This window comes from Serinus canaria, chromosome 3 (assembly GCF_022539315.1).
Source record: "Serinus canaria isolate serCan28SL12 chromosome 3, serCan2020, whole genome shotgun sequence".
NCBI lineage: Eukaryota > Metazoa > Chordata > Aves > Passeriformes > Fringillidae > Serinus > Serinus canaria.
This window is the reverse complement of record NC_066316.1, coordinates 20,383,729-20,398,648: the sequence shown is the minus strand read 5'-3', so window position 1 is coordinate 20,398,648 and position 14,920 is coordinate 20,383,729. Positions and strand designations below refer to the sequence as shown.

The following is a 14,920-nucleotide window of genomic DNA, read 5'->3' as shown; positions in this document are numbered from 1 at the left end:
GATACGAGTGCTGATGCAGTGAGGTAATGTGGTAAGGAATAGCAGAGTGGAAGGAATGCAGTGCCATTGCCCTGAGGAATCTTAAAATGAGCTCAATCTGGCATTCAAACACTGGGTGAAGTGAAAAGAAAAAACAACAACAAAAAAAAGCACAGCAATTTTACAAGAGAATAGTTTCTGAAAGGAGAACAGTGGTTCTCTGCACTGCCAATCAAGACCCATGAGGCAACTCCCTGCAAACCTGCCACCAATCTCACCAGAGCCACCACAATCCTGGGAAGGAAAGGCAGCATTGCAAAATGATGGGTTAGTTCTATAGAAATGCAAGCCAAAGTCAACCTCAAATGGATCATATTTTCACAGGAAAATCTCAGAAGAAAGGTTAAATTTTTCTACAGTTTCTCTAAAGATCCTATCAGGAGTCATGTCTACTTTGAATGATATCAGCAGTAAGTTTCACTTTTGTCAGGTTAGCCTGAAAATTAATATAATGACTCCAGCCAAAATGCAGCTGCTGTAGTAGGGTTCTTAGGGCACAGATTGTCTCCCCTCTAAAGCTACTGCTTGGTTTATTCAGAGAAGGACGTTGCCTCTTCTTTCTATCACCTTCTTCCACAGCTTCAATGCACAATGGTTATTAACCTTTCACAATAATTTCTATTATTGTTAGGAATGCAGAGGATAAAGCATAACTCCAAGCCTACCTCAGGGTTATGTTTCAGGGGTTAGAGGCAGGAACTAATAAAATACTCATACTGATGGCTTTATTCTGAAACTGTACTTTAATGCTTGTAATTATGACTACCCTAATTTTCTTCTATTCAAAATTACAGGGTATTCCTTACCCCTTCTGCACATTACATACCACAGCAACAGGACAGTCAGAACCTGCTGGCAGGCAATCAAACTCCCAAGAGATGGCAATGCACACACCACAGCTGCTTTTCTGCCACATGCTGTCCCAGCAAAGAAGGACTGAAAGTCCAAATGAAGATGGGATCCGACTGCAAAGCCAACATGCAGATTTTACCCCTGAAGGTTACTTGGTACCTATTCCAAGGTCTAACCATGGACACTGAATTGTGTTTTACATATTTAAAAAGCATTCTATTAACATTTCCATCAAAAGAGAAAAAAAAAAAAGAAAAGGAGAAATAAAACCTTATTAGGCACAATCCTCAGTGAGTGATATCTGCTTGGCACAGAGCAGACTGGGTCGTGTCAAGGAGATGGTGATACACACCATCCTTACGCCAACCCCAAATTCCCTATATCAGCACTTCTAAATTCTGCTGCTGTTCTACAACTGCAGGCCTTGGGCAAGCAGAAAAGGCAGAAGTGAAATAAAGCCCTGTCATGTCATCTCCCTGTACCACACACCCCTCAGCAGAAGCACAGAGGCAGAGGTGCAGGCTGAGAATTAAATAAAATAAAAAGGAGGAAAATTCTCATTCCTGGTCCCAAAGGAGCTTCTCTTTTATAGGGGAAGAGCCTTGCCAAGACTTTGCAATCAGATGATAGCACCCCCTGCATTGTTCAAGCACTGTCAAGGGGCATTATACTCAGAAGATAATCCAGCCCTTGAACTCCCTAGGTACTGGTTTTAAATACCTCTGATGAGATCCAACTGCAGCCTATCTGGGTATGCCTCAACCATCGAGCATCACATTTGGTTATGTCTACAAAAACACCAGCTAGGAAGAAAGAGATAATGAAGAATGACTTATAGTCTTTTATTTGAGAAAAAGCTAAACATATGGATCCTGGCACAGAAAGTATGGAATCTGTGATAAAAACATATGGATATCCATATGGGGGGGGAAAAAACAAAACAAGGAAAAAAAAAAAAAAAGCTTCTTGGCCAGAAATTCTGCTCTTGCATTTTTATCCTGTATGCACAGTGCACCCCCTTCCCTGTGCAGAGTGACGCTGCCTGCCGATGGATTAGGATGTTATAAATTCACATGCAAATTTCACAAAACGCTCTACTGTTATCAACTTTATTAGATTTACGAATACAGTCCCGCTTATATTTTTTTATTCTCTTAATCCCTTTCATCACTTAATAGCTCAGAAAGTAATGGATTTCAGTAAAAAGGAGAGGCTTATTACAATCAATCCTGTTGCTCTATCTCTTCTCGACGCTCAACTAATGAAACTTATTTTTCTTCAGGACCTCTACAGGAAATCCTTTCCTAAGGAAAAAAAAATGTTTAATATGTTGCTGACTTGTAATACTGCAACTGTATTATTCCTCTCCTTTGGGTGTCCATCCAGAGGTTTGTAAGAGCTATTAATCGCACTTTATTCACCAAATTCTAGCCTGTAGTGACACAAGAAGCTACTGAATCTTATTTAATACAATATGTCAACTTACAGTTCATATGACTGGAGGCCCTCACAGTATCTTTTAATTCTGAAAACTCAAAGATTAATTTTCTTTTTAAATAGTGAGGGTAACAAGTTGCCAAAAAGGGCAACTTTATCAAAAGGTTTACATCTTAAATAGTCCCTCTGCTGAGGATCACAAAGTCTCTGTCATCCAAGTTAGTCTTCTCTAAGATCTTATTCAAGCATGTCACTCTCTTAAGGGTTTTTAAAGCTGTCTGAGTTCCCTCCTTTTGCATTCTTTGAATAAAAAGGCAAAGTACAAAAACAGAAAACACCCAACCTTCATTATTTAATTCTCTGTTATGGGGTAAGGAACCATCCACAGATGTGCTGCTTTAGCTAAAGCTGCAGTACCCCAGGGCATCCTGCACAGCCTCCAAGCCAGTCCTGCCCATGCTGCTTGGCTCGTCTGCCTGCTCTTCTCTCCATCACTGCTGGACTCCCCTCCAAGCCTGGAAAAGGGCTCCAGAGCTTGTCGCTGTGTCCTGGGGGCTGTGTTACCCCACAGGATGCAGCCAGTGAGGCTGCCCAGAATGCTCCTCTCGACACAGGACCACCAGCAAGCACCTTAGACACTGCCAGCAAAAGAACTCTGCCTGCTCCTAATGCATGGATGCAAAAGTACATGGATACGCTTATTGACTACAGAAGTGTGAGGAAAGAAAACAACTTTGGGGTCACTTTTATGCCAGCAGTAAATAAGTGTTTTACCATTTCTCAATACCTCTCCACAGAAGAGCAAAAAATTAATGTAAGCAAAAGACTCTAAGTCCCATCCTACCACAAGGAAGCTACAGACCAAGACACTCCTTCAAACCAGACTCCTTACAGTTAAAGAACATTCAAGGAAATATTTTTTCTAGGGCTTATTTATTATTAATGTAAATATTTGTTTGCTGGGATTTTTCTTTGCATCTGACCAGGATTGGAAATGAAAGTAACATGAGAAAAGTTAAAAATAACAGAGGCATCATTTTAGAAAGAAGAGGTGCTGCATGCATCGGGAACAGGAATCAAAATTCCATTTCCATTGTCCAACCCAACAAGGTCTGCAGCACAATATGGCTTTAGCACTATATACAGTCAGTTGACAATAACATGGGACTTCCTACACTTCTGCCTCTGCTCTGGCCAATTCCAGAACTATCCATGAAGGTTATGTGATATAACCAACCAATGCAACACTTAATTAGGAGGCAGTGCTTCCTGGCCCAAAGTGGTTATATTCTTAAACATAGAAATTACTTCTTTTTTACCATATCTAGTAAAGTTACTAATATTTCAACAAGAAATGCTTCTTGTTACTACAGATCAATGAAAGGAAGTTAGGAACGCAATGGCTTTGTGTCTGGATATACACCTACTGCAAAGCTTGATCCTACAAATATCTCACATGGTTAGTTTTACTCACATGAGCACCTGCTTGTATGAATAAAGTTACTCACGTGCACAAGTGTTTGCAAGACTGAGCCCCTAAATCCATTAAATTAATGGTGGAAATATAAAAAAATATATAATTGATGAACAAGTGAATTAGGATTCTGCTCAAAAGTAGGTAGAAAAGGATTATCACTCAGGCAAGCGCTCTCTTCACTGACTGTTTCTGATTGATAGATTTGTATAAGGCTGAGATTCTGATTAGTTCTGAGATATGAAAGCTTCAAAATGTAGGAATAAAAAAAAAAGACTTTCTGAAAATGAAATGCAATATCCAATTCAATTAAAAGAAAAAGCTATTATCTGGAATTGAACCAAGACTTTGGGATAACGTTATTTATTCTGTGCCAAGTTTAGTAGATGTTTTCCAAAATGCCAGTTTACTTGGATTTTATGGAAAAATTGACCTTTTCACCCAGAACAGAGGCTGCTAATTTCATTAAAGTTGTTAGATATTTCCTCAGAGGGCATCCATGCCAATTCTAGTATTTCAATTCCTGTTTTCATCTATATTCCTCTTGCATGGAAGCAGCCTGACAAAGCTATAACCATGGTGTTGTTTCCTGCTCCTTCTGTACCCACTGCCAATGTACATCATTATTCAAACTCTGACAACATTGAGGAAACTGGGAAAAGTAAGTGCTGCCCATCCAAAGCTGCCCTCCTGCTCACACCCTGCAGCCCTAAGCCCCTGGGTCAGGTAATCCGCACCGCACCGTGAGCATCCCAGAAGAGCCTGAATCAACTCAACTGACAGGAGATGAGCCAAGCCTGTCAGTTCATACAGCAGCCTGAGCTCATCATCTGTATTTACATAGTTCCTCAATCAAACTCCTGCGCTCTGTAAACTACGCTCATTACCCTTCTTACGGGCAGACACGGTTTTACAGTTTGCTCTCCTTACAGCAGAGGCACAGATCTACTCTTGATAGCTACCTTGTACCTTACCTCTCCCTTTTAAGAGGGAGGGAGCAGTTATTACTTGCCAAACCAGCACATGTTCATAGAGAGAGTGCGGTCAAGTGGTCAGGAGCAGAGCTGATGTTAATTAGCAATGAAATGAGGAATGAACCAGCGTTAGCCCTGAGACTAATCAATGGGAAAATCACTCCAAGCAGGCAGCTTAATGAAGTACTATACAGCTGTTTATTTTTAGTCTGTTTTAGCCTGACAACAAAATCCCGATTAATTAAGGAAAAGAAGTCTTTCTAAAACGTATTTCCTTGTAGAGCCTTGCTATAGCTCTGATTTGTTTGGATTTTTTATTGCATTTGTCTATACCTCTCTCTGGCAATTAAAGGCCCAGCTAGAAAAATTAAAGCAGGTCAGAAAAGCATGTACCCATCAGTGGCACGCATTTGTCACCAGCACAACCTGCCACCTCACAGGTGGCCCATTCAGGGCCCTTTGCAGCACTTACCTCCCTGCCCCTCTGCAGAGGCAGCCAGAGGGCGGAGCATCCTGGTCACCAGCCTGCTCATGCCATCCCTATGGCAGGGATGGGCTGCCAGAGGGAAGGATGTGTGAGTCCTGTGGCATGATTTGGGTGAGGCAGCCTCGGTCCTCCTGCTGTCACAGAGCTCCAGCAGGACCCTGGATGAGGACACCAGTGCACAGTGCCTAGGTCTGTTTGAAAATCTGGGCTTTGCCCTCACTGTGATGCAATTCCTCACACGTCGAGGAGATGCAATAGCACTTCCCACATGTTTGCATTGGATCACCACAGGTGAATCACACATTATCTGCCAAATAAGTCACTAACCAGGACACCCAAGGATGATGATGTGGCTGCTCCCCCACTGGCTGCTCTTTTGGGCACTCCTGCATCTTGTGGGGTGCCCCAGGCATCTCTCTTAACTCAACACTGCACTGGGCTCTTCCTTCATGCAAATCTCAGCCTTTTCTAACAAAGCTGGTATAACACACTTTGGACATGGTGACATAGAAGAGGCTAAAGAAGAAGGCTGGGAGCTAAAGCCTTTCCCCCAGAACCAGGAGACAGCACCATAACATAATCTTGATTTATCTAGCTGAAAAAAACTGTTCTCTTTTAAATACAGTAACAGTGAAAACAAAAAAAATTGGGGCTTTACTTCATTTCTCTTTCTCTTGAAGACTCCAGACTCGCTTTTTGATACATTCATGTATAACAGCAGAACATAAAATGGCATTTGCATGACAGTACAAGTACTTATGGTTTTAGACTTGACATTAAGAGCAGGAATTTTAACATCAACCATAACATGAATTGGAGACACACGAGGACAACAACCCTCCTCCTGCAAAGTTCTCACCCACCAGAGTAGAAATAGGCACAGGTAAAAGGTCAATTGAAACCAAGTCTTAAAGGAGTTTTTTTTTCCTTTTTTTACTGTGTGTATTGGACAATTCATTGTTTGTTTGATCAAAGTCCTCTCATATGCCAACAGAAGCATGACTGCAGAGAGGAGTTTCTTAATCCTTCCAAATATAATCAATAAACCACCTCTGAAACTGTGTCAAAGAAAAAAAAGGGGTGGGGAAGTGGAAAAAAAAAAATAGGACAGTCTTATGTAGGTACACAAGCTTGTCTGGGCTAAATGTACATACAAGTCTTTAGAGACTTTCCTTGTCTGTATGTTGCAATAAACATCATTCTGCAACCTTTTAAGCAAGCACATCCTGAGCGAGAGCTGGGTGAACGACACACCAGGAAAGAAAGAAATCTTTAAACTGATATTATCAGGCCCTCTGTGACAGAGAATTTCTAAGTCAAATTCACCTCCTGAAATGAATGTATTCATTAGATCTCGAGTGACAAGCCTTAATTAAAATGTACTGTGTTTGCAAAACGAGAACCAAAATTGAAGCCACTCAAGTACAGTAAATATATCTTTTGCACTGAGCAGAGCAAGACAGACACTAGCTTTTACTTAACACTCAAAAGATACTAAAGAATGAATGCTACAGATACATTTCAATAGCATATATTTGTTAGAAAACTTCTGACAGAGCATATGTACTGTAACATAAATTCAGACACGTCTGCATTCTTACACACTAATTACATTTCCTAAAGACTATTGTGTATATAAAAAGCAAGTTTTAGCAGTTTTCCTTCCTTAGTCATAAATTCTGCAACCTGCTGAAATAAATATTGCTAATGCTTTTCACTTCAATAACTCCATTCATGCGAAGATCACAACATTTCACAAACATCAGTTAAATAAACTGCCTTGTGGGAGAGGCAGTGGCCGTAAAAGAACTGACCGACTGCTGGGGTAGAGGTGGAAGATCATACCTGTTTAACAGCACACAGCTGGATAATAAATTTCTCAAGCTTAGCACATGCCAACACAGTAGAGCACAAACATGTTTGTCTTTTTCTAAAAGCACACACGAACATCCAAGCCTTGCTACAAATACACCAGCTGATTGAAAAGATCAACTATTCCTTGACTGATTTCAACTTGGTTATGATTACTTGCAAAGGAAGCAAAGGGGTTTTTACCAAAGCCAACCGAAGGTGCTTGTTTGCAAGACTTGATTCCATCCAACTGTTAAGTTTGATTTTCAGAGGGCTCCTTTTTTTTTCTGTATTCTTTTTTTTTTTTTTTTTGGGCAGCAGGAGGTGAGGAAGAGCCACTGTGAAGCAATTATTTGTTAAAAAGTGCAGACCTCAAAAACAACATCACTAGCCAGGTAATCCCCTTTATAGCATGATTTGATAGCTCAGGAAAAGCTAAACAAAGGCACAATGTACTGCAACTACAACAGCTGGGTTGGAAATTGCTGCAGATTGTTAGGAGGAGCTGCAAACTAGAGATAGGCAGTGAAGAGGTTAGAAATGATAGGGTAAAAAAAAAAAAAAGGGAGACAAATTACTCCAAAGACCATATTCTTTAAATCGTTGAAGCAAAACATGTTTATTTGATTTGTTTGTATGCCTATTAAAAAAATGCTACTTTGGGATTCTAGAAACCCAGTCTGTCAATTTTTCAGCTTCTGCACTTTCATGGTTGCTTAGAGCTGTTTAATGCAAATACACTTCCAATAAGAGATTTCATGCCCCTAAATTACACCCAGTTAAGGGCGAATGAAAATGTAAGGTAAATAACTATAATCAGCCATATTATCTTTCTCTTGGCACCTCTCACTTTACAGGCATATTTAAAGGCATCTCTGGGGTCCTATCCTTTTTAACAAGCGGCAGCGCATTTCCTGGAATATTACTTACGGTGCTGTGCTGCGAACATTACACAGGTTCAAATGTTACCCAGAGACCTAGAAAGAATTGCATCTGTTGCAGAGCCATGCTTGTTGCCATGTTTAGGAACATCTGAAAGGATGAAAGAAAATTTTCAAGTCTCTTTTTCATCCCACACTAAGACTGCCTAGGTCAAGCTCTTGTGCCCAATGCTGTTGATCAATGGTGTTGGGGTGTAGCAATTCGAGGGAAGAAAAATGAGACTATCCACTTCTGGTGGTCACTGGAAAGCACTCAGGATTCTAGTTAAAAAACCCAATAAATACAAGAACTTAAAAGCATTTCACTCCCACTGTTATTTTTAAGCTAATAAAACCATGCTTGAGAAGGAAAGGTGATCTGAGCATAGCTATTAACAGCCTCACAGTCCCTTGCTGTCTCCATGAGAAAGTATAAAGTGATAAGCAATAATCAAGGAGCAACTAATTACTCACTTGGCAAAGAAAATACAGAAGAATGGGAATCTTCAGAAGGGAATACATCCCTGAAGTCCTTCAAAACAAATTTGGATTATTCTGAGTGAGCTCAAGTTTGCAGCTGAACAGTTTTTTGTTTTGTTTTACAGGAAGATGACTTTAGAATTCTACCAAAAAGTATTCTGCTTCAGCTAAAAGTGACACAGCACTGAATGAGTTAAACCAGAGGAGCTCTGTGAGAGAATAAATTCCTTATAATATAGTCAGATCAGTTTAGCCTGTCTCTCCCATACATCCCAATTGCTACTATACCTCTATTTACCAGATTTTTATTATCCAAGCTATTTTTACATCATTAGCTTGCAGATCTACTTATGCTGAGGTTCTGCATTCTCCTAGGAAGAAAATTTCTCTGCAAATCAAATTTCACACGGTTATTTGTCTTTAGTGAAGCAGCCCACAAACTTCTCAAGCAATTTATCCCTCTGTGCAGCACCAGCAGAAGCCCTCACTTGACAATTCACATGATCCTTGCTTACCTAAATTGTACTAGACCCTGTGTAGAAACGGGTTTCCTCCCACCTCATTAAAGAAAATATGGGACAAAAGAGCAAGGGCTCAGGAAACAGGTGCACAGGTCCTTGTTTGTGCTACTGGCATGAGAGCTAACCTTTGGAAAGTCACATTTATGGAGTCTCAGGTCCCCCTCCATAAATGGTTACAGTAACAGGTTCACAGGGTGAAGTCCACTTTTCGTAATCCTCAGATGAAAAGTGCTGAAGAAGAGCAAACTAGGACAAATAAAGGGCTGCCCTGGTTAGGGTGCATCGGGCTGTTAAACTCATCAGTCCCTAGGACAGGTCTTTCAAAATTACCACAGTGTTCCCACTATCCCATGAAGCGACACAGCAGCCTCCCTGAGCTTGAGGAGCCCCAGAAATGCCTGTTGTGTTCTCGTGAAGCATCATCAGGCTGAAAGACAAGAATGTTTGATTTCTGCATTGCTACAGGCTCAAAGGCATTCATTTACTGATAATAAGTAATAGCTACAATTTCACCGGAGCAGGGATTGGGAACCAAATATTGAAAAGCCATACGAATTGTATGAAAACAGTATTTTTGAGGGGGAAGACAAATAAATAGACTTAGTTTCCTATTCTCTTCCAATACCTGCTGCCAAGCACCTTTTTTCATCTGTACAAAGCTGTAGAAAGGTGCCACTACTGGAGAACACTTTCTTCCCAAAGCCAGCAATGAACATACAGCAAGATCCTGATACACAGCAGCACTTCACAAAAAATGTCACAATGCAAGTTCACGGGAAAGAAGATACAGATGACTCCTTTCCTAAGAGTGCTGCAGAGGAGTACACCTTAAATTTCCTTAAGCCCACTTGGGAAACGCAAACCCGGCCCCAAACAGCCCTTTTCTTTCTAATGTGTTTTACCTAGTATTCCTTAAATGCAGCTGGAAATGTGACTTTCAAATACCCAGGTTTTTGTAATGTGCTCACCTAACCCTCATCTTGGCACCTGACAGAAGTAAGCTGTACACAAGACTTTGATTTTTCTTTTTGAATTAGGAGACATTAAGCACCCAAACTCTCTCATAAAAGATCTAAGGCATAAGCTACGTAACATCTGTGCAAGCAATGTTTTTTCCACTTAATCCAGACCTTAATGATCAAGAGATATCAGAAAAGTGTCAAAGGAGATAAACCAAGTTATCCCTAATAAAGCATCTACGTCTCATCACCAGCAGCAGCTGATCTGGGAGCTTCATTCCTGCACCAGGGATATAGAAAGACCTCAAAACTTAAATGTCAGTGCAATATGCTTGTTGATTCCTTGGGAAGGGTAAGTCACTGTGTACTGAGTTTCTGTTTAGTGATGCTTTGAGGTCCTGGATAAACTCTGTAAATAAAGGCATTGCAGGACAAAGCACCATTCTTTTTTTTCTTTGTCTCTTCCAAGGCATGATTCCTTTGCTTTCAGAAGGATGCAACAGCCTACATTTTGTGGAAACAGGGATCAAGAAGTGCTAGGGGATACCACCACACCAAGGAACCATATCTCTCACATGTTGCTTCTTCTCTCATCCCCTCCACAAAGGAAACAGCTCCAGCAGCATTTTGTTTGTGCTGTAAACAGAGACCCTGTGGTCATGATAGAGAGACAAGAATGAAGTAAAACACGTGCTTAGTGCATGGCACCAGACACGTGACTGGGAAGTTAGGCAAAAGTCCACCTAACCATTTCAGACTATCCCACAAGAGACTCCTGCCTGGAACACAGACATGCTCTGCACTGGCTGTAGAGCACTGCATTTTGACAGATTTCAATTAATAGAACCAAAAACCCCTGAAATGACTGAGAGGAACAGTCACTTAAACTCATTGAATAACTGTCTGCAACTCCACTTGAAGATTCTTTTGGGGGTAAAACATTGGCACTGTTATTGCACAGCTCCATTGTGCTAGAGGCACAAAGCCACTTGTCATGCTTTTTGTCACAGGACTTCAATAAAAATACCCAAGCAAGGCCTGGCCACAAAGAAAATGAAAGATAAACACCCAGGATTACAAACTGCCTGGAAGCCAGCACGAGGATGCTCACTTGTTCTGCTGGAGCCAACACTCCTACACACAGTACAAGAGAGATCAGCCTGGGTGCTACTGTCTGCAGATCCAGGGACACCAAATGGCTCTGGGCTGCAAAACAAAGGTGCAACTATTCAGGAAGAGGCTATCTCTTGCCTGAAGGGAATATAATTTTCTGATCTCCTGGAGATAATGGTGATGATGCTTTGCAGACCTTGCAACGTGAGAGATTTCAAGCAGGCTTGTAAAATGAAGGCTAGAGGGTATGATGACTGTGGGCACATATTTTTAGATAAAATGTGGGTACCAACTCATAGGACAGGTTCCTCCACTACAATCATCAATTCCATTTTAGAGAAGTTCAGCCATCAGCTGTTCCCTCAAGTGTCCCTTCATCAGGCAAAGGCAATCAGCCATGTCACTGGCTGGCACTAAGGCCTTTGACAGGAAAGGGCAAGGAGATAATTCATCTGCATATGACAGCAATTTGGCACTTGCATCAGCACTGCATTTTCAGTGCCATTTTTTTAGTGCCTATGAGTAAGTGAAGAAAAATAATACGAACTTGTACAATGCCACCTCACCACTTGGCACATGCATCCTTTCTTTAAAAAGATTTTTAAAAAGATCACCTAAAGCCTGCCTTTTCCTTTAGTCCTTAAGGAAGCAAAACAGGGATTGGAAACTTTATCCCATCACAGGTACAAGTTCTCCCACTGAATTCAATAGGGCATCAATGATCCAAAAAAAAGAACTGTGTCTTAAAATAACAGAAAGGTAATTCCAAAAGTTTCAGAGAAGGAATTAAGCCTGTATTAATGGATGTTAACATGATTTAAACCAACCAAAAGCATAAATATCATCACCATAGTCAAGTATCTCCTCTGCCCTTCCCAATTCTAAACAGTTCAATAAATGGCTTCTTTATTTTCTGTCTGGCACTGTATAGCCAGCCCACAGTCAGATCCAAGAAGGAAAAACACCACAGATCTATGGGACACTTGAGATGTTACAGCCCTCAGCCCCAGTTCTGCAAGCAGTTCTGCTTCCTGCGGAAAGAAGGATTTACACTGTCCCAGCATGAAGGCCTACATAGCTTTTCTTGTCTTATTTTCAGTTTATTTCAGTTCTGTTTCTCCCTTAGTCTCATTATGCTTGGCATTTAAAACCAGACTGCTTATTTTTATTGTTACTTTCTTCTAATTTCCCATTAGTTTTCAATTCCAGGTCACCAGTACAGTCAATAGGAAAATTTGGCTGATAGATGATGGAAAAGATTCTTACAGCCAGCTTTTATTTTTTTTACATTTTAGGATTAATTGAGAAATAATAAGCTTAAAATGTCATAAAACCTGTTGCTTTTGTTGAAACAAATCTGTAAATAAAATTAAAGGAACAGTTGCCACTGTTCCTTTAAAGGGCAGCAAGGTGAAAGACTTGACACCCCCAGGAATAAAGTCATCCTCCCCAGCTGCCCTTTGCAGCAGATAGGCCTCAGCTCCTCACTAATCATCATTTGTCACTCAAGGAGTTTTGCATCTTTAAGTTGCAAAGCACGCACTGGAAGGGGGAAGGAGCCCGTGCACACTCCAGCAAGGCCTTGTCTCCTGTTCCCAGGGCTGGGACACACAAGCTGATAAGAGCAAGCCATGGGTTGCATGTGCTCTCAGGTATCAGAATGCTAACTAGTATTCAAATCTTAACTTCATTTGGTTGGTTGGCTTGGAAGTTTTTTCTCTGGATTTTGGTATTTTTCTTGGGGTGGGGTGATGGTGCTATTTGCTTGGGATTTAGTGGTTTTTGGCTTTGCTTTGGCTTTTTTTTTTTTTTTTTCTGAAAGAGGGTGTGTGTTAATTCCCACCAGTACACAGCTTGATAAAGGAGGCTGCTATCTATAGGTTTCAAACCTCTTTGCAGACAAAAAACATGGAAGTCTCTACTACTTCGCTTTTCAAAAAAAAAAAAAAAATCTTTGAAGTAGACTTTCTGTGTGTGAGAGTTTCCTCTGTACATGCTTAGAAGTAGACTGACCCTCAGAGGAGAGGCTTGGTGACCACACCAGGGCTGGCACTCTTCTCTCCTGACTCTGCACCCAACTACCACTAGATGGATGTGGCTCTACCAGAAACAGGCTGGTTTTTTGCACACTGTGTGTTACTCTGAAGTCCCTTGGCACTAAGTCTGGAGCCCACCTAGATGACAGTAAAATATTTCATACCAGTTTTTCATAAAAAAAAAAGAAAATGTGGCTGGAATATGTCTTCATAAAGACATATTCCAGCCACATTTAATTCCCTTCATAGAGCAGGTTTTAAGGAAATGAGAACATAACAAGGGGCTCCTTTTGAAGTCCCCCACTACGGAAAATGCTACAGACCACAAACATCCATGAGAGAACTATGAACTACATACAGTGCTGTGGTCTTGGACACAAAACTTTTGTTAGGATTTGAATCCTGATCCATTATGTGCTAATGGCATATTTCATCTTGGTTTTAAAACAAAACCACACTTCTAAGAAAGTAAATTCAGAGAGCAAATGAGGTCCTACATAGGTAGGACCTATAATATAATACACAGGTTTTTATTTTTCTATTTTATAACTAGCAGACATTTTTAAAGAGATAGTTCAAGAAATAGCTGCCTTCAGAAGATTTTGCTGTTACTTTTGTGCACACTCAATGTGAAGCCTCAAATCTTGATGTTAAATTACTTGTGGGGACTGACTGCAAGTTCACATTATGTTTGGTTTGAAATTATACATAATTACTATGTCAAAGGCTGTCTGTCCACCCCATAACAGTTATAAAAGCAACAGAAACAGAGATGGGAGAAACACTTCTGAATTCCCCACACTCATATTTGGTGTCCACAGATGCAGTTGTGAAACTTGAACAATTTGCATGCTTAAACTTGCCTGGGTATTTTTGCCTAGCAGACAAATATGCTAAGGAAGAGACAAATAAACAAAGCCAGGAGACTTGCCCTTTAAACATTTTTTGAGTGAATTCTTTTCTATCAAGGTGGAAGGAGGCAGGCAGTTTTAAAATGCATAACACTTAATGTATTTAAGAATAGTAATTAGTTGGCATTTAGCAAGGTTTGTTCACAGGTATTTTTATGAAGCCATAGGGCCAAACTATGGAACAACTTACATGGGCAGGGCATTTCATGCCATCAGACCAGCTAGTCTGCCATGGGCTGCAGCACTGAGAATGTGCATCAGCAGCAACACTGGCTTTCTACTTTGAAGTGAAATTTTTCTACTATTTTTTTCTACTAAACCTCAATGATTTTAGATCCCAACTGCAATAACTGTTGTGATCCCCATCAGACACTTCCACCCCAAAACTAGTGATACTAAAAAATAAGTAACTCCTCACAGCTGCTAAATTATGAGGGCTTAGAATTTCTTCATACAACTGGTTTGTAGATCTGTGATAACTGCATGGCTAGTATACACTTACAGATCCTGAGACTGCATCAGCAGATCAGCTAATTTTGTTAATTAGCTATTTGCATGCACAATTACCTGATTTGTACAAGCAGTCAAGGTGATCATACGTGTAAATTAGGCATGAATTTGCACAATTTACTCATCTGAAAATATGCTATTTCACTTATTTCTAAGCACCAGAGATCCAGAGCTGCAGGAAAGGCTGGCAAGTTACTGCTTTTATGCTTGATACATTTCCCAAAGTTTACATTCCTTTTGCATTGCATTTGTACATCACTATGGGCATGTACCCCTACATGCATGGGCACACAACCATGCCTAAATAAATGGGCACATCATAATCAAAAAGTGATACAAAGACAGTGACCTGCATC

The 14,920-nt window shown here is 40.5% G+C and overlaps 1 protein-coding gene across 19 annotated transcripts in view; it reads right to left on the bottom strand.

The window, feature by feature from the left end:
• Positions 1-14,920, bottom strand: part of ESRRG (estrogen related receptor gamma) — a 393,435-nt gene that overhangs the window by 259,018 nt on the left and 119,497 nt on the right. For 2 of the 19 annotated variants that reach the window (XM_018921264.3, XM_018921269.3), the window contains exon 1: positions 5,249-5,434. The exons of 16 other annotated variants lie outside the window; for them this stretch is intronic. The gene's annotated coding sequence lies outside the window, so the exon portion shown is untranslated. Of the gene's footprint in view, positions 1-5,248; positions 5,435-14,920 lie in introns of those variants that run through there. One more of the 19 variants, XM_050972143.1, reaches the window with a different exon arrangement.